This window comes from Manis javanica, chromosome 5 (genome assembly GCF_040802235.1).
Source record: "Manis javanica isolate MJ-LG chromosome 5, MJ_LKY, whole genome shotgun sequence".
In the NCBI taxonomy this organism is placed as follows: Eukaryota; Metazoa; Chordata; class Mammalia; order Pholidota; family Manidae; genus Manis; species Manis javanica.
Window position 1 is genome coordinate 137,129,001 of NC_133160.1, and position 19,991 is coordinate 137,148,991.

Genomic DNA, 19,991 nt, shown 5'->3' on the forward strand with positions numbered 1-19,991 from the left:
TTGTTTCTAATTTTTTAAACTAAAAAGGTAAAAATTTATAGTGTCATCTAAAAATTATCAACATATCTTTGATATTATTAATTTATGTAATAAAAGGCTACATTTGTTAAACAACTTTGTAGAAAAATTGTTTTCATCAAGTAATAAGTTTTCTGTCATAGGGACTGATTTTATTCACTAACTTTGTGACTAGTAACCCATTGACGCTGACCTTGCTGGTCTTATGATTAATCAACCAAAGAGGAAATTGTACAGATTCCCTTAAAAATAATAGAAAGGCAGTAAGGTCTTGCTTCTTATTAAAAACAATTATTTGATAAGTTCAATAAGCAAGTGGTTATAACAGATTAACTTTAGAACCCAATGTAGAATCTTGATTTTTCCATCTCAGGAAGCCACTGACAACCTAGAGGGTGACTTGAAATTAGTGACCTAATGAGAGCAGCCAATAACTATATTATTTCCTAAAGAGTTTAAATAAGTGGAGTTATTTAACCTAGGACAAAAAGAACCACCTCAGTATGAAGAATAATACTCATATAACAGATACTGCTGTAACTCAAATCTATTTTTCATAATAAGCACGATGTTAAAGACACGATGCTTCTCTTGATGCAGTTCAAGACTAACATAGCCATTTTGGCTACGTAAATACGTATATATCCATACATATGTATATTCACTCATTTAATTCTTAAAACAACTCTATGTGGTAAATATTATTATTACTATTATGTATAACATTTTTTTCTTTTACAATAATGGAAACTAAGGTATGCAACTAAGGAGTGAGGGAATTTGGATTTGAACTAAGACAGATTAGCTTTTACTATCTTTTACATTGTACTATTTCATAATAGAGCTGTTTATATAGTTGAAGTTCTGTCATGTCAAAAGGGTAGATTTTATGCTAGCTGTGCTTAGCTTTTGAACCAGACAAAACACAAAGGAAGATGAAAGTGACCTATTGGGGCCAGCCTGTTTGTGACTGAGAAAGCAGGATTAGTACTTTAGGGAAAGGTTGACACCTTGGCACAATTGACATTTGGGATTGGATAATTCTTGTGCATGTCAAGATATATAGCAGCATCCCTGGCCTCTAGCCTCTAGATGTCAGTAGCAACTCCTCAGTTATGATAACCAAAAATAACATCCTCTGCAGGTCAAAATCACCCTGGGTTAAGAACCTTTGCTTTGAAGACAAGGATACAGAATTTTCCCTCTCAATGTAAGAGAAAAATAAGCAGGATAAAAGGTTTAAGGTCAAAGCACAAGATTCATAAGATAGAACATATCAAAAAGGAAAAAGCAGTATGCAGCCAGGAGCTTAATAAAAAAGTAAAAATGACCAAATGTAACTGATAAACATATCCAGAAGTAAAAAAGGAGTTGATTTGAAAGGAAAGACATGATCTCCAATTCCAAGATCTCATTTCCCTCTTTCACTCACTCTCATCTAATTTGGCAAGGGCTTAAACTGTTTTTTCCAGACTATGGAGTTATAATTGATAATAAAAATTGTGTGTGTGTATATATATATATATATATATATATATATATATATATATATATATATATATATATATATATATATGGTACAATTGACGATTTAATATACCTACCTATACATTGTAAAAACTTAAACCATTTTTAAGGGTGGAAACTCTCACACACACACACATAAAAAGTTCCAAATGCTGTATAACTACTATAGAGCAAAAGATTTATCTGACCATCTTCGTCATTCTCCACCAAGGAGAACAGGTACATGGCTCCATGCTAGGGCTGTAATACTAGTTGATGGCAATACTCTCATGCCAAATTTAGATACAACCTAATTCCCTCAACACTGTATTCTAGGCAGAACATATCAATAACCAGAGTTGACATGTGAGATGAAATCCATTTTTCATAGCAGTTATAGATGCTATGTTTCTCTTGGTAGATTCTAAGACTAACATAGCCATTTTGGCAATCGTGCAAAACAATTAACTCAGAGTGAGCTTACTTTTCTACAAGATATGTTAGCATTTCTTCATCTATGCTGCTATGCAGCCACACTGGCAAGTTCAGGACATCATGGAACTTTATTTCACTAATGATACGCTCATATTTATATTCACTTGTATTTAAACCTATAGACACATATAAATCAGGCTGTCATGTAGTAGATTTCACTTCCAAGTCATCTACGAATATGGTAAGAATTATTTTTAATCTCTTTGTCAAATGAATTAACAAAAATGTTCAATTCAACAGATTATTGCTGCACCAGAAACCTCACAATTTTATAGCTATCTGCCTTGAGGTACCATTGATTCAATATTTAAAACATCTTCTGAGAGGTACTCTTAACAGCTTTTCAAAAGATTATATTTAGTATCCAAGTCTAGCTGCCAGCCTATTATTTCATATCATGAATCCTTGTCAAAAGCTTTGCTGACATTCAGGTATATTGTACCTGCCATTTTCCTAATCTACCCTCAAAGACAGAATTAAGGTTAATATAACAACACTCATATTTTAATGAAAAATTTTAATGAATCCAGTTCTTTACTATTTCCTCTTAGGGCTCTCAAACTAAGTTTCTGCAAAGGTGTTTATAATTCAAAGAGGAATCATGATGTAAAAAACATGTCAAAAGGGATCTTCCAGCTTCCTGAAATCTAAATAAGATCTCCCTGAAACTCTGTTCTAAACCCTGCATAAGACAAAGGCCTCTCCCTACTTCTCTGAATTTCCAGGGAGGCTAACATTATTGGCATTTTGCCTGGTTTCTGGCTTTGTGCTTCAACAGAAAGTGTTCAGTTAATGGGCTATCCAGCCATCCCACACAGATTAACAGAAACTAGAAACTGACGATCACATGATCTCCCTGTTGGAAAGACCTGTGGCTTCTCTAACACAAGAGTAGTTTCTGGAGCCACACATCAGCCCAAGTTGTATCCTATTGTTACAAACCTTTTAGAATGGTCTCCCCAACTCTCTACTCTTCCTTTTCCTCTCCTCTTCCTTCTTAGAAGCAGAAATCAAATTCTTTTTGTTTTCTCTCTCAAATGAACTATATTTATTTGCTTCAGCTCCTTCCCCTAAGATATCTGTTATCTTCCATAAGGTATTTTCCTAAAATTGAAGAGGGTGAGAAATATATGCACTTACCAAGAAGAAAGGATAATATGAATGACTAAAGTCAACTGGATGTCAGTAAAAAGCAAAGCAAGTCCATTGAAGTGTGGCAGTTGACACCCTGATTCAGTGTTGGGAAGCTAACAGGAACTGACGGGGACCACGGTAAAATGAAAAGGACATGCCCAGTCCAGGGGGAGAAGCTGTAATTACCTAGCTACAAAAAGTGTTTGACATGTGGGCACAGTAATCTGCCTTTCTGAGAAATCTGAAATCCAAAGTTTATGTAAAGTCTCCACAGTTTTAAGTATTGGCTTATTTTAATATAAAGCATTCAGGTTATTATGTCTGTAGGTTACATAAGGCTTGGGGTAACCAGTGGGCAATTGCTGTTCTAAACAAAAACGTGTCGTCCCAAGTTAATTCAGTTGCCTGTTAAACAAATAAAATTTTCACTATCACTCACATCCTTTACATTTTAAATGCCAGAGAAAGCAGTTTATAGAGATGTAGCTAGTAATCTATGAATTTCAAAGCTAACATAACTAGAAGCCAACATGGAAATGGCCATAGAATTCCTAAGTTAGCTTCATGTGAATCATCTTATTTTATATGAACTCAGCTTTAAATTTTCTTTGAAGGGACAGATCATATTAGTGTTATTATGACAAAGACTCATTAGCCATCTGGTGAAACAATGAGTCTAATTGATTTTCTGAGTACTAAAAATTATTGCCATGGGCCTATCAGGTGATTTTTTGCCAGTCAGAATATTTCTGCATAAAAAAGTGAACAGCTTTTAACTGTAATGTCATGATTCAGTAGTAACTTAAGATGCAATTACCTCTTTTATTATCACATACAAGTACAGTTTTTCAACTATACAAAGACAACTAAAAGATGCACTATAATACCTTTTAAAAGGTACTTTCATCAATCTTGTTGTTCTGTGCTTCTCCGCTTTTCTCTTAACTTCCAGCACTTTGTGTGTCTTGTGTCCTCTCCCCTTTAGGCATCATACCCTATGGCATGAAAGGAGTTAGTATTCACTTCATGATAGCTCTTGGAACACTACTTTGATCCTCCTAGGAAAAAGTGCTGCATGACTTTAATAAGTAGGCATATTATGTAACTGCAATGAAAATTTTCTAAACCTTCTGTGAAATTTATGACAGGCTCCCATCACAGGTCAAACTTAAGCCAACACTTAACAAATCTTGATAGCTTCCCATTAAAAAAAGAATAATAACACTAAAGATGAATTTGTACAACCAGAATTTCTTTTTACCTGAGAGTGAAAACAGAGGAAACTTCACAAATATATTTTAGTCTGCAGGAGAAAAAAATGAACTTTGTATCCTACAATTCCTTTGAGACATACTATTTTTATCCTCTCTTCCTCCCCAAAATATCTTTTGCATTTTTAAGTACCCTGATTATTTTTGTAGCTAATAATAATTACAATCATCAGAATGACAAAAGTCTTAGGCAGTAAGTGAAAGATAAAATTAACTACTGAGCTCTGGAAAGGGAATGAATTGTTTCTAGCTAAGGATTAAAGAAAGATTTGCTATTAATAACAATGTTGAGCACAGCTGTGAATATTTTCATGCCTACCTGCACAGTACTAAGAGGAAAGGGAAGCCAAAGGGAAATCCAGTAATAAGATTTAATTTCCTTTAAGTTAACTTTATGTTTGTTAACATTTTACCAGGTTTTCAGAGATTTCTGCGTATGTGATAATACCGAATGTAACAAGAAAACATTTTTTCTTCTCTTAGCTAAAAAATACAGAGATAGGTTTAAAGAAGCAAAAACTGGATTGGTGACTATAGGTCTACTCAGCTCCAAGTCCTTAAAAATCCTGTTTCTCCAAGTCCCTTCGTCCATCTACTGCACCACTTAAATGTCCTATTTGAATACCTAAGGATCCCATTTAGCATTTGGGTCCTTCTCATGCATAGGCCCAGACAAGAGAATAAGTTCTGATTACTGTTGCACTACAAAGGAAAGTCTTTTTTGGAGGTTAATGTGCCAGAGCAAAGCCCATGGCTATTTAAGCAGAAGTTATCAGTACCATAGTGTAATGGTCTGTCAGTATTTGCTGGGCCTTGCCTCCATCCACCTGTTCAGAAACCACATCCGATTCCATTGAGACCATCCTGAGCCCCTCCCAGAGACAATTAGAGGGAATGCGTCAGTATTCCAATAACGCTCACCTTTGAGCATAGTATTCGGGAAAATGTGATTAACAATCTTCCTTACCCAAGGCCTGAATCCTGTTCATGTGATTAAGACACTTGTCTACTACCAAGTTTCCCAGACAGACAAATTTCCCGGGGGTGTCACCATTACCTGCTGCCAAACGCTTCTCCTGCCACGTCGTACTGTCTGCCAGGAAAGCTGCCTGTCTGCCTGGCGGTCCCTGGGCTTCCTTGGGGATGACAACTGACCCACCCACATTTAGTACGAAGAGGCTCTGATTCCCACACTGGCTCATCCCACAGTCAATAACAGAGTATAGACACGACCATTTAAAGAAAGTCTGGCATTAAGTTTCTAAGCTGGAGCTAAAAAAGCATGAGGATTTAGAAGTCTTTATTTTCAGACAAACCTAAATTTGCTATGTTAAACCGACTCAGCAATGACCCAGAGAAGAGTCAGCTCTTTGTCCATAATAGTAAATGTATCATCTTGTTAATAATGTTGTTATAAAGCAACACGGCTTTCCTTTTAAGGCAGTATGAGTAGCGTTTTGAGAAATGTTTATATCTATTTTAAATAAAAGACGTCCATTAGGGTGGGTGTTTTGTTTTTTTGCAGTCTCTATAAATGTTCCCACAAAATAAAATGAGCATGGATGAATTCCGTGAATACAATTAACAAACTGCAGGAGGTTTTGGAAACACATATACACAAGGCTTCCTGAAAATGTCCGTATCTGGTCAGCAGCAAGACAATATCCTGTCTTGTCCTATACTGCCACCATGTGGGTAACACAAGTAGGGTAGTCTAACTACAGCAATTTTGAGTCACTTCCCTTCCACCAAATATCCAGATGACCTTACATCTCAGTGCACCTAAGACAGACCAGGTTTACATTCTTGTCACAGTATTCAATAACAGAACCACCTCTTATTCTCAAGAGTTTCCTAGTTTAGATGATAATTTGTAACTTGGACAAATAGGGGCTTATCCTAAATGATACTACCTCCAGCCATTGTGTACTCATCTATCTCTCTTGTTCATTATACACCAGGTCTTTATATTCTTCAAAGATGTCAAGCTTTCCTGTTGACATTTCCCTCTACTGGAGCTCTCTCTCTTCCTCCAGGCTGAAATAAGGGTGCTTCTGCTTGTCACTCAGGTCTTAGCTAAAAATAAGTGACTTCCTTCTCAACACCCCAACTCATCTGCTACTATCTCTGCCTTAAATGATAAAAGCTGATTTCATTTAGCCCTTTAACACTGTTTATGGCTGTTACTTCAAGAAGCCCCAGAATCTCTCATACTCTAATCCTCATAAGGCAGTTAGGACCACCACCTCTACCATGAGTCCAGATGGGCCTGGAATGGTTCCTTTCTATGCCTTCCATACACATCAGTGGTGTCCCTTTACACTTTAAGAAAGGTCCTATCTGGAAGATAAATCATATATTCACCATGCCTCTTCTGTATCTTTCTGCTAATATCTCCCATTTAATATCTAATATCAATTTCTAATATCTCCCATTGCACCTTCTGAGATACTTGGTTCATCATCAGCAAAAAAAGTCCTCTATATTTATTGTCACCTCTTCTCTTAATATTCCCTTTATTTTCTTTCTGAAATTGAAGCCTGGTTCTTCCTTGAGGACTGTGCTTTCTTATGGCTGTCTTATCTTATGCAACTAGCATTCCCACCCACTACCACACAGCCCTTGTACTAGGGGATCTGAAGACAACATATTTGTCTTCCTTAATCCTCACTCCTGCTTTCAGAACTTTTGCTGCCTCTTCCTTAATAATACAAGAACTTTTAATCACATATCAGGCGATAACTCACTTTTGCTGTCACTTACCACCTAGAAGATTTGTCGAATTTCTCAACAATTATAAATCCTAGACACCACTGTAGTCTGAGCCACTCATCAGTTCTTGGAAAATACTATGACACTCTATTATCAGGAGATTTCAGAAAGAATGCTACCCATCACCTGGGAAGAATACCTTGTGAGCTACTGTATCTTATTAACACAAAAGAAATGGTTAGTATATCCAATTAGTTCCCTGTCACAGTTAACGGTAGATGAAAGTGCTGTATTAGAAAAGGACATGGCCTAGACATGCTTGATGAAGATACTGTGAAGAAGTTCGAGGATGGGGTTATCGGAGAGTTCTACTGTCAGGAGAGAGGTGGAAGGTGCAGTGTGAGAGCCAGCATGGAGCGGCAGCGTGGGCGAAGTTAAGGGTGGGAGATGAAAACAAGTATTTATCAGTTTTGTCCAGATCTGCTTTTAGCTCCTTGCCTATTCTGAAATAGATTTGCTTAAGTTCAACTGACAACTTTGTTTTTCCTTGTAATCATTTCTTCTCAAGAACCAGGGGACCATAGCAGACTAGTCTTCTAGCCTTGGCATCTAATACATAGAGGTATTCAGTAACTGCTTTAAGCATAGTCAAATAAATCATTCAAATGTATGTTTCATTTGTTTTAGTATGTGCCAGGTAGTCACTTTTCTTTAATAATGCATTGAGAAGAGTCCCTGTGATGATTAACTGAGATGTTGTCTATACAGAATTTAGCATGTCCTGGGCGCAGAGCAGGTTCTCAGTAAGTAGTAGTTATTCATAGTGTTATATGAATTTCTGTATTTAAATACTTGAATTGCACTTTCCATCAGGCTTCTGAATGAATCTCTATAATTCCCTGTCCATAAAAAGGAGATAAAAGATGGTTTTTCCTTCTATATGTTTTTTGACTTTTCATTTTTTTTTGTTTTATTATAGGAATCAGAAGAAATTAAACTTGTTATAATCATCATAAGCATATAAGACTCAAAGAACAAAAGTAAGAGACAGCCTAGCTCTGTTCTGAGAACATGCTGAAGATCAGTTACTAGGGAGAAACAAGGGGACATTTAAAATACTTTACAGAGAAAGTGCCCTAAGTCCCTCACTGCTCCACAACATAGCTACCCCAAAAGAAATATTCTTTTGAAACATGCTAAGTAAAATACTTAAATAATACTTCTTTCTATTAATTCTAAGTTTTATTCTGAATGAAATTTCCACTTTCCTTTTATAATCAAATAAATGTGCACATATAGAAGACTAGACTTCAGACCTCATAAAAATTCTGCAGGAACTCATACAAAATAGTTAATAATTTTATTATTGCCCAAAGAAATTTTTATCACACTGAGTATTGCCTCCTACTTTATAGAGAAAAAATCATAAGTGTAATGAATGAGAACTGTTGGTCATTTTCACTTCAATTTTACCTATATGAAAAATTATCAGGTTGGTTAGTTTATGAAGACTTTGATATATTTATAAATCAAATAGTTTTACAATTAAGAAAATATATTATTTGAAAGACTTACTATATTTAAATGTATATTCTCTTCTTTGTTCTGCTGATAATTTCACTGCCAAATCATGATGGGTGGACCTAGGCCAAAAAAGATTGTTAAGTATTTCATTCCCTTCAAAGGATAACTTCCCAATTTACTAGCTTTTATTATTAGATACCTGTTCCAGCATTTTACTTCAATGATGAATCCAAAATTACTCAGCAATCAACCTAAAAATCATGGTAAATCTCAGCTTCCAGAATAATACAACAGCTCCTTATTTTAGGAGACAAAACCTATTTAAGGAAAATTGTATCTGTTTAGTGTTTTGTTATGACAAATCTAAAGATAAGGAGCCACAATTTATAAGTAACTAAAAAGATTTTCTTGGTTTTACTGGCTCTTTTCAGCATTTGTTCCATATTTGGTCAAACTTATTTGAGTATACCTTGCCAGAATACTGAGTAAAGGCAACCATGATTCTTGACCTAAATAAAGAGTTACAAATAAGGCCAAGAAGAGGACAGAGATGAGAGAAAGCTGAGCAGGAGGTGGAGGAAAGGAGTGAATACTAATGAACTTACCTCTACATTCCCCTCCCCTTGTTCTTCACCCTTAGTCACTGGCAAGCACCCAGTCATTCCTCTAATTTATCTCTATATCCTGTTGGCAAACTACTTCTGCTTAGGGAAACACTTGCAATTTCCAAGATTAAAAATCAAAATGTGTAAGGGGAATGGAGAGATAGAACAAATTTTCTTAGGGTTCTTCTCATAGTTGTGAATGTCCAAGAACACACAAGGAGGGTTTCTTCACAGATATTTTTTAAGCACCTAAGTTTTGGAGTGAAGGGGAGAGAAGAAATAAAAAAGACAAATTAGCAAATTCTTGGAAGGGTGAGGTGATCAGTGAAAACAGCCTAAACTGGACAAATACCATTAAAAAGGAAGAGAAAGAAGAAAATCAGAGGGATTTTTAAAGTGTACTCACAAAAGATTATTGGGAAATAATCAGATCTGTGTAATAGGAGACAAGAGGGAATGCAGAATGACACCAAGAACAGGAATCTAGGTGGTCAATGACATCATTAACCAAGAGAAGGAATACATAAGGAAGAGCAGGCTGGAGTGGGAAAATGGTCCTTAGGTTTGGGGCATATTAATTTATAGTCTGACATCCAGGCATAGTGCTCTAATATGCAATTAGAACACCAGCCTGGAGTCTAAGAAAGAGACTGGGGTTGTGGTCAGTCATCAGGGCATGAATGACAGTGTGGGCTACAAAGTAGGCATGTCTACCTGGGCTTCAGCTCAAGGGAGGCTAAACAGAAGAAGGGCTCTCGGACAGTAAATTCATGCCAACTAGAAAAAGCAGTATTTTTCTTAAAACACCATCAAAATACAAATTTACCTCAAAAGGATTATCATTATTAAAATTCTAATTCTACTTCTATCATACCTTACTTTAAAATGGTTGTGCATTTTGAATGTGAGATTAAAGTAGGTATTGATTGTAGAAAAGAGTTAGTATCTTTATATGACTTTACATTAAAATAACTCATTTCCTCTTGGAAATCTCTTTTAAAGGATATTATAGGTTCTGTGTTTTTTAATGTAGCCAAATCTTAGTTTTTTCCTTCATAAATTTCTTTCACTGCATTTATGCTTAAAAAGGCCTTCACCAATTTTACATTATATTATCCAATGATTTTTTCCTGAATAATTTCATATTCATTTTACATTTACTTCTTCAATCCACCTGAAGTGACTTTTATGACTACATAACAGTTTCACACCTACTCCAAGCTGCTTCTCTCTACACTCTCCTACCAAAATAATCTATCAGCACCATTTACTAAATATTCTTTCCTTTCCCTATTTGATAATAACACAAATCAGTAAGTAGAAATACTATTTTCTGCAATTACAACACAGAAAAATGTTGAAAGCATCCATTCATACAGAATACATATGTCTATAAGAATATTATGACTTGCAGAATGGAAAATAGGAAAATAGCATGGACAGGTCACAAAAGAACATATTCAAGCAAAAATAAATGCCCAGGGAAAATAATCAGTCTTTCTTCACGAACAAATAAAAGACATCCCATATTCATGGATTAGAAGAATTAAAGTATCCATATTACCCCAAGTGATCTACAGATTCAATGCTATCCCAACAAAATTCCAATGATAGTCTTTACAGAAAAAAAATCCTAAAATCCACACTGAATTACAAACATTGCATGGCCAACACAATGTTGAAAAAAGAAGAGCAAAGTGGGAGGCATCACACTAGCTGATTTCAAAATACATTACAAAGCTACGGTTATCAAAATAATGTGGTCCTGGCATAAAAACAAACACAGACACAATTGGAACTGAATAGAGAACCTAAAAAAAAACCATACATATTCACCAATCTGAAAAAGTTTCCAGTAATACACAATGAAGAAAGAACAGTCTTTTCAACAAACGGTGTTGGGAAAGAGGATATCTCACACCATACCTGAAAGTCAATTCAAAATGGATTAAAGACTTAAATAGAATATCTGAAACAACATATTCCTAGAAGTAAAAGCTTCTTGACATTGGCGTTGGCAATGATATTTTTGGATATGACATCAAAAAACACAGGCAACAAAAGCAAAAACAGAAAAGTGTGATTATGTTGAACTAGAAAGATGCCCAGCAAAGGAAACTAACAAAAAAAGTGAAAAGACAATGTACAGAATGGGAGAAAATATTTACAAAACATTTATCTGATAAAGAGGCAATATAACAAATATATAAGAAATACAACTCAATAACAAAAATGAATTACCCAATTAAAAAGTGGGCAAAGGAACTGAATAGACATTTCCCTCAAGAAAATGTACAAATGCCAAACATACATATGAAAAGGTGTTCAATATCATCAATCATCAGGGAAATGCAAATCAAAATCACAAGGAGATATTACCATACATGTGTTATGAGATCTATTATCAAGAAATAATTATACAAACAAAATGATATGATGTTGAGAAACTGGAACCCTTGGGTCACTGTTGGTGGGAATGTAAATTGGTGCAACCACTATGGAAAACAGTATCTCAAAAAACTAAAAATGGAACCATGTATGACCTAGCTGTCCCACTTTTGAATATTTACCCAAAAAAACTGAAATATTAGCATTTCCATGTTAATTATAGCACCATTCACAACAACCAAGATATGGAAACAATATAAATGTCCATTAATGGATGAATGGATAAAGAATATTGATATATACAATAATGGAATATTATTCAGCCATAAAAAGAAGGAATTTTTGCCATTTGTGTCAATATGCATCCATTGACACAATATGCATCCATTGACCTGGAGGACATTATGCTAAGAGAAATAAGACAGACATAGGAGGACAAATACCACTTATTTGAGGAATCTGTAGTAGGAAAACTCATAGAAGCAGAGAATGGAATGGTGGTTGCCACAGGCTAGGGATAGGGGCAAATGGGAGATATTAGACAAAGGGAACAAAGTTTTGTTTATACAAGATGAAGTCCTAGAGATTTACTGATTAGCATAGTGCCTATAGCTAACAATAAGGTATACTTAAAAATGTACCAAGATGGTGGGCAGAGAGGGAGGGAGAAGTGGATTAAGGAGCATTATGATTAGCACACACAATGTAGGGGGTCATGGTGAAGGCAGTATAGCACAGAGAAGACAGGTAGTGACTCTATAGCATCTTACTATGCAGATGGACACTGATTGCAATGGGGGTGTGGGTGGGGGACTTAATAATATGGGTGAATGTAAAAAACACAATGTTGCTCATGTGAAAACTTCATAAGATTGTATATCAATGATACCTTAATTTAAAAAATGTACTAAGAGGGTAGATCTATATTAAGTGTTCCTATCATGAAAAATTATAAAATTAATAAATAAGAAGGTGGGAGGAAACTTACAGGTGACGGACAGGCTTATGGCATAGATTGTGGTGATGGTTTCATCAGTGTGTACTTATTTCCAAACATAAATTCTTATACATTAATTGTGTACAGCTTTGGTATGTCAAAAATTAATTAAAATTAGTCTTTTAATCCAAGAAATTCAAATTTAATTAAAGGATAGACTTTGAAAATTGTCATAATGGTGGAGAATTTTTTATAATGTGATCACCTGTTATTGTTGAATATATGAAAATACACAACAGCGATAGAAACACAGATTTGTATATTATTTCTGGAGGGCAATTTAGTAATATACATCAAGAATGCTTGTTATTTTTTTCTAGTAATTAAATTTCTAGGAATTAATTCCCAGCAAAACATTAGACATATAAAGAAGCATTTAGGCACATGAAGATTTATGATAGTGTTATTTAAATTAATAAGTTGAAACTACTTAACTATTCAGCAATAGGTACAATTTTTATAATATTTGTGTTCATAAACTTTGTTGAACATTTTGCAGATACTAAGATAGTTCCTAAAACACTTATTAATAGGAGAAATATTATAGATATTAGAGCTGAATGCATTCAGGCATATTCCAATTAACTTCAGTTGTGTTTAAGTACACATATATGTTAGGACAAAAAATATAAGATTATAAAGGTATACTCCGAAATGTTAGCAAAGTCTATTTCTGGATGATATTATCATGTGATTTTTATTTAATATGTTTCACTTTTCTGTCTGATATCAGTGTCCTATAATATCTATATTATTTTTATATTCAGAAAAAAATTAATTTCAAATAAGTATCAGCTACAAACTGGCTAGTGTAATACAGTGGTTACAGGAATACAACTGGAATTACTGACTCAATATGCCTAAAAAATTATACCACTTACAAATTTTCAGGTGGGAAAGGCACCAATTAAGGATGTAGAATAGAGAGCCCAGATAAAAACCCACACATATATGGTCAATTACTATATGATACAGGAGGCATTAATAAACAATAAGGAAAAGACAGCCTTTTCAATAACTGGTGTTGGAAAACTGGACAGTTACATGCAAAGAAATGAAACTGGCTTATTGCTTAACTCCATACACAAAAGTAAACTCAAAATGGATAAAAGACTTGAATCTAAGACATGAAACCATAAAATTCTTAGAAGAAAACACAGGCAAAAATCTCTTGAACATAAGTATGAGAAACTTTTTCCTGAACATATCTCCTCGGGCAAGGGAAACAAAATAAAGAATGAACAAGTGGGACTACATCAAACTAAAAAGCTTCTGTACAGCAAAGATACCATCAGCAGAACAAAAAGGCATCCTACAGTATGGGAGAATATTCATAAATGATTTACCCAATAAGGTGTTAACATCCAAAATATATAAAGAACACATATGCCTCAACACCCCAAAAAAAACTAACCAGGTTCAAAAATAGGTGGATGACCTGAATGTACACTTCCCCAAAGAAGAAATACAGATGGCCAACAGGCACATGAAAAGATGCCCCACTTCACTAATCATCAAAGAACTGCAAAGCAAAATCACAGTGAGATATCACCTCACACCAGTCAGAATGGCCACTATGCAAAAGACAAGAAATAACAATTGTTGACAAGGATGTGGAAAAAAAGGAACCCTCCTACACAGTTGGTGACAATGTAAATTGTTACAATCACTGTGGAAAGCAGTATGGAAGTACCTCAAAAACCTCAAAACAGAAATACCATTTGACCCAGTAATTCCACTTCTAGAAATTTACCTGAAGAAAACAAAATCCCCGATTTGAAAAGATATATGCACACCTATGTTTATCACTGCATTATTTACAACAGCCAAGATATGGAAGAACCTAAGGGTCCGTCAATGGATGAACAGATAAAGAAGATCTGTACATAGACACAATGGAATATTATTCAGCCATAAAAAAGAAATTCTTCCATTGGCAGCAACACGGATGGATCTGGATGGTACTATGCTCAGTGAAATAAGCAAGGTAGAGAAAGACAAATACGCTATAATTTCACTTATTCATGGAATATAAAAACAAAGCAAAATAGAATGAACAAACCAGCAGCAGACTCAGACAATGAGAACTGACTGGTGGTTACCACGGGAGAGAGTTGGAGTCGGGGGGTGGGGAGGGCGACGGGAATAAAGGGACACAAAAAGACTCCATCACAATTTAAAACAAAAAGTATGCTACAGGTACAGCCATTACTGAATATAGTCTGGAGGTGCTAAAGGGTGTTTTGTTACTAGTTTTAAAAGAAATGGAAAAATACACACATATGCATAAAACTCCTGTGTAACAAGATCCTGTTAATTAAGGATGTTAGAAGCCACCTGTCTGTCATTGAGATGTACAAATTCAAGTAAGAATTATCCCATTTTTCTCCTAAAATATAGGCTTTTAAAGCTAATATCCTCAATTATATTGTACATACACTTTATTATGAGTTGGAAATTATCATAAAAATAACTACAGAAAAGCTCAAGTAACACCCTAGATAATAATTTTTTTGCTAAAGGCATTTTACATGCTCTTTTTTCTACATGAAGTGCTGCACTGCCTCTGCCCCTTCAAACTCCACACCCTTAGCTTAGGTAGCTTGAACTCACCCTGCAGCAGTTGCTCTTCTGTTAGCCTGAATTTATTATCATTCCTTCTGTTAGCCTGCATTTATTCTCTAGGGTAAGGATAATGGCTAACAATCCACAATCCTCCCAGCATTTATCCAAATTGATTGCTTATGTATTATAGTGTGTGTGTGTGTGTGTGTGTGTGTGTATGTGTTCCTAGAACAAAATATACTCAACTATTTGTTGACTAGATTAACAAATGAATGAACCCATAACTGTAGTTCAGAGGTTACAACATGACATTTATGTGCTCTTTTCTGACTCTCACAGCCCTGTGAAGTTGTCAGTAAAATATTAGTAACTCCATTTTATACATAAGCAAATAAGAAATTAAAGGGATTAAATTCTCATACAAAGCCACATGGATAAGGTGTATGACATAAAAATGTTTATATACCACTTTAGTGTCAGTTTCAGTATGATTTAATAATTAAACTACACTGCCACACTCATTCCTTCATTCACTCATTCAATGAAAAGTCTTTGCCTCTATAAAATGTATTTTCTTTTACTTATGAAACTATTTCAACGTACAACTAGAATGCTTATATACTCAATGCACTTTGGAGTCTACTTCCCTCTCTATTGGCACTACTGCAGATAATGAAGAATTCAACACACAGGCTTCTTCCCTGAGGCCCTTTATTGAGATGGGGGCTTCCCTTTTCATTCCTGCTCAAAGGCCTGAATCTCTGGGCCACTGGGCCTCCTTTTCACTATCATAACGTAGCCACCAAAGATGCACATGCATCTCTAAGGCTAAAAATTACTTGATTTGGTCGCTCACATCCAGGCCTTCGCAGGCCCTAAAGCTCACCTCTAGCTTTTATCCTAAGTGAAAGCAGATTGCTATGTATAATACCAAGTGCAGCAGGAGTCTGAACACGCTCAGACTTTTCCCATAATCCCAAACCTGAGAAACTGACTATAAGGAAAGGCTTCTTTAACAAGTTGCCGGTTATGTCTGCTTATGAAATTTTTTTTTTTTTTGCTTGTTTTTTAGGAGGATGGATGATCTCTTAGTTTTATGGAGACTTATCAGCTGTTTTTCTTGGCAATGGGCTGTGAAAATCAAATAAATTGCTTGGTGCTTTTACCGTTCATCCGATTTGTATTAGTAATCAGATTCAAAAACCAATTAACAGTCCTACTGCGATGAGAGGAGGGAGTTCTGCCTTAAGGAAAGAGTCTGAAAGCAGCTCCCTGGACAAGGGCATCTGACTGTGTGATGTAATAAAATAGAAATGAAGAAAGAAATGTAATATATCAACTTGGTTTTTGCTTAACGCATAACATGGCATTACTTTTAGAGATTATTATTATTACCCCATCCTGGAAAAAGGAGTAAGAGTTAACCTGAAATAATTTTTCACTTATCAAGCTGGCAAAAATTTGAAGTTCTATACCAAACATTTACTGAAACTATGGAAAATGAGCACTGCTCATCAAATATGATTTATGATAGTAAACTTTATGGAGAAATTTAGCAATATCAATTATAATTGAGACTACGTGTACCCTATGATCTCCCATATTCAATTCTCTATATACATTCTTGAAAAACACTGGCACCTAAACTTTATTTGTAACAGTAAAAATCAGAAATAACCTAAATGACAATTAAGAGAGATGAAGACAGCATGTAACTGAGGATAGTATGACAGATAAAAAGAATGAGTGAGATCTTTATGTTCAAGCATAATAAAGAGATCTTTAAGATTTACTGTCATGAATCAGGAGAGCAAGAAAATTGCAGAACTGTATGTTAAAAACAAAACAATACTTTATATTTTCTACAGTTATGTATATTTATGCAATTCAACTGTGAGAAAAAGACAAGAAGGAAACACAAGAGGAACTATTTGTATAGTTATGTCTGGAGAAGGATGAAAGGGGCAGAGATTGCGGGCATGATAAAGGAGACTTAGATGTCTCTGGCATGTTTTAATTATTAACAAAGGCAATGCAATTAATGTGTTACTTATGTAATGAAAATGAATATAACACAATTATGCTACATATAATTTGGGTTTGAATCTATCATTTTAAATACATGCCTCAGAAAATTTTGAGCTGGTCGTGAATAATTCATCACAAAAATGACCCTGTTCATTTTTTTCCCCAAAAATATGTTTTCTGAAGCAGTATAAAGCAACTGATCTACGAATAGAATTCCACTTCTCTGGGTATATCCTGGAAGAAAGTAAAATTCATTATCATCTAGAGAGCTGATCCTGGGGAAACAGTGGGGTCCAGTTGCTGGGAACAGAAGAAAAGAAGTAGGGCAGAGGAAGGGACACACAGAAATAAGTCAGTGGGCAAAAGGGCCATGGTCACCTCTCACCATACACACCCTGAGAGAAGCCACCTGCTGGGCAGTTTTCTGCCAGTGTGCCAGAATGAGAAAATCGGGTGAAGAGGCAACTCCACCCTTCCGTCTTTTCCTCACCTTTCACTATGTCAGAGAACCTGGTCTCTTTTCCTATTGGATGATCCTTAGTGTTGATGAATTTAAAGAACCCATTAGGGCAAGCTGGAAAAAGTTGAGTCTTCTTATCCTGTTTCCTCTTGTTAACACAAAGCAGTGATCTGGAAAGCGGTGTTATTAAAATTTAGGTTTTTAAAATTCCTTTTCATGCATTTTTACTTTTAGACCAAAATCATCTCCCTATATTAAGCCCTTTTTCAGCCCTGGAGATGGCATGATGCAATGCAGACTGATGATGTAAGACTGAATTACTGTGTAATGCTTACTTGGGAAGCTTAACATTGTCAGGTCACTAAACTATTTTCACTCTGTTTTAGAAAAAGGGGTGAGGGGCATTATTTCTTGACCTGATGATCCCATATGGTCTTTGTAAGGATGAAAGCACAAAAAAATTTCCAAAATTTTAAATCACTGTACAACTTATAATTAATGGTAGGTTAAGTTCTTCTGTGTTTTAGAAACATATTGGGAAAAGAGACAGTGATAAAAAAACAGAAAGGAGATACTCTGAGTACTATTGTTTTCCAAAGAGGACAGAGTAAGAGGGAAAATGGTCAGTTTTTGTAAAATAGACTTTTAAGCCCACAAAAAAATAAATAAATAAAGAGTTCAAACACATTCCACTTAAACAAATTTTTTATATAATGGCCACTGTCTTTCATTTTTCAAGCAAACATCCCATTAAGTGAAATATAGTAGAAAAGAGCATGTTGACAAGTATGTAGAAATGAAGATATAGAGTGTGTACAGAGACACCTACTGCAGTAATAACAGATTTGGAATTCCCAAAGTTTATCCCAGTTGTTTGAGAGGGAAAGCAAAGAAATACATTAAAGGAAATGAAACTAGGGTGACTTTTCCAGAAAAATAATTTTAGATGAAAATTTCCTAAAACTCTTATGATCCAGGAAATGCACAGCTGCAATGCTGGAACTTTAGATGATCTGAAAAAAGATCGCCCCTAGGAGCAAAGCCCCTGTTTGATGTGGCCCAAGAGAGAGAACTTTCCTCTGTTCAGACAAAGACAGAATGTGAGGGTGATGGTTTTTTTATTCTGAGCATTTAAGTTTAATCTTTTTAGCTTGATCTGACATGATGCCTCTTTCAGTCTATTAACTCCCAAAACACAAATTGTCACTATACTCTATTAGCTGTGATGACCAAAAAATATTTTTTTCTATTTTCTGTAGGAATAGAGAAAAAGTATTTGCCTCAACCCAAAAACATATGCTCATAAATCATTGATAATCATAATATTAACAAAATTTATGTTTTTTTTAATGTCCCAGGCACTATCAAAGCACTTTATATTTAACCCTCATTGTCCTATGAAACATACACTATTTTAAATACTCACAAAAAAATGCATATGAACAAACATACATATATGTTTGCAAAATATGCATAATTATTGATATATATAATTTTATATTTTGTTTATCTTAAAAATATCTTAAAAATTTCACTTAAATACTAGAGATTTTTTGCAAATAAAAACATATACATAAAACACATAACAGAATTCAATGCCACAAATGTTAGTTTAAAAATGGGCATAGATTCTTCATTTTACCTTTTTAGTTTTATTAAAAAGTATATACTGTATATGTTCATACAGAGAAGACAAGTAATGATTCTATAGCATCTTACTCACTGATGGACAGTGACTGTAATGGGGCATGTGGATGGGACTTGATAATGAGGGGAGTCTAGTATCCATAATGTTCAAGTAATTGTACATTAATGATATCAAAATAAAAAAAATTTAAAAAATGTATATACTGTACATATTCATTGTTTACATTATGCTTTTGTTAAGGAAAAGTGATACATTGAATTCAGTTAATAACTATGAGTGAGACTTAAGAAAACATTAGGAATGAGCAATCAGTCAAATATCTCATCAAACTTTTCAAGAACTGCAAATATTGCTTCATTAGCTTTTGGTTTCTTTGAAGGAAGACTTTCATCTTCTTTTAAAGAAACTTTTTCTCCATCCTGAATGAAAAGTGCTTGTAAAATATCTGATTGTTGATTTGTTTATTATTAGGTACTGTCTACAATGCATCAGGGTCTTTGATAGGCACTGGTGATTTAAGGCACTTTGTGAACATAGACCCTGTAGAACGGAGAGGAGACAGGTTATCACATCAACAGCAGTACAGTGTGCTGAGCGCTCAGATCATGGAAGCACACAGTGCCATAGGACCACAAAGCAA

At 34.8% G+C, this 19,991-nt stretch overlaps 1 long non-coding RNA gene across 2 annotated transcripts in view; it reads right to left on the bottom strand.

Moving 5' to 3' along the window:
* Positions 1-2,285: 2,285 nt before the first annotated feature.
* The window catches only part of LOC108396150 (uncharacterized), a 180,941-nt gene continuing 163,235 nt past the window's right edge, over positions 2,286-19,991 (bottom strand). For both annotated transcript variants that reach the window (XR_001852875.3, XR_012131745.1), the window contains exons 4-6: positions 8,712-8,779; positions 4,041-4,148; positions 2,286-3,123 (exon numbers count right to left, since the gene is read on the bottom strand). This is a non-coding gene — a long non-coding RNA (uncharacterized lncRNA). The remainder of the gene's footprint in view (positions 3,124-4,040; positions 4,149-8,711; positions 8,780-19,991) is intronic.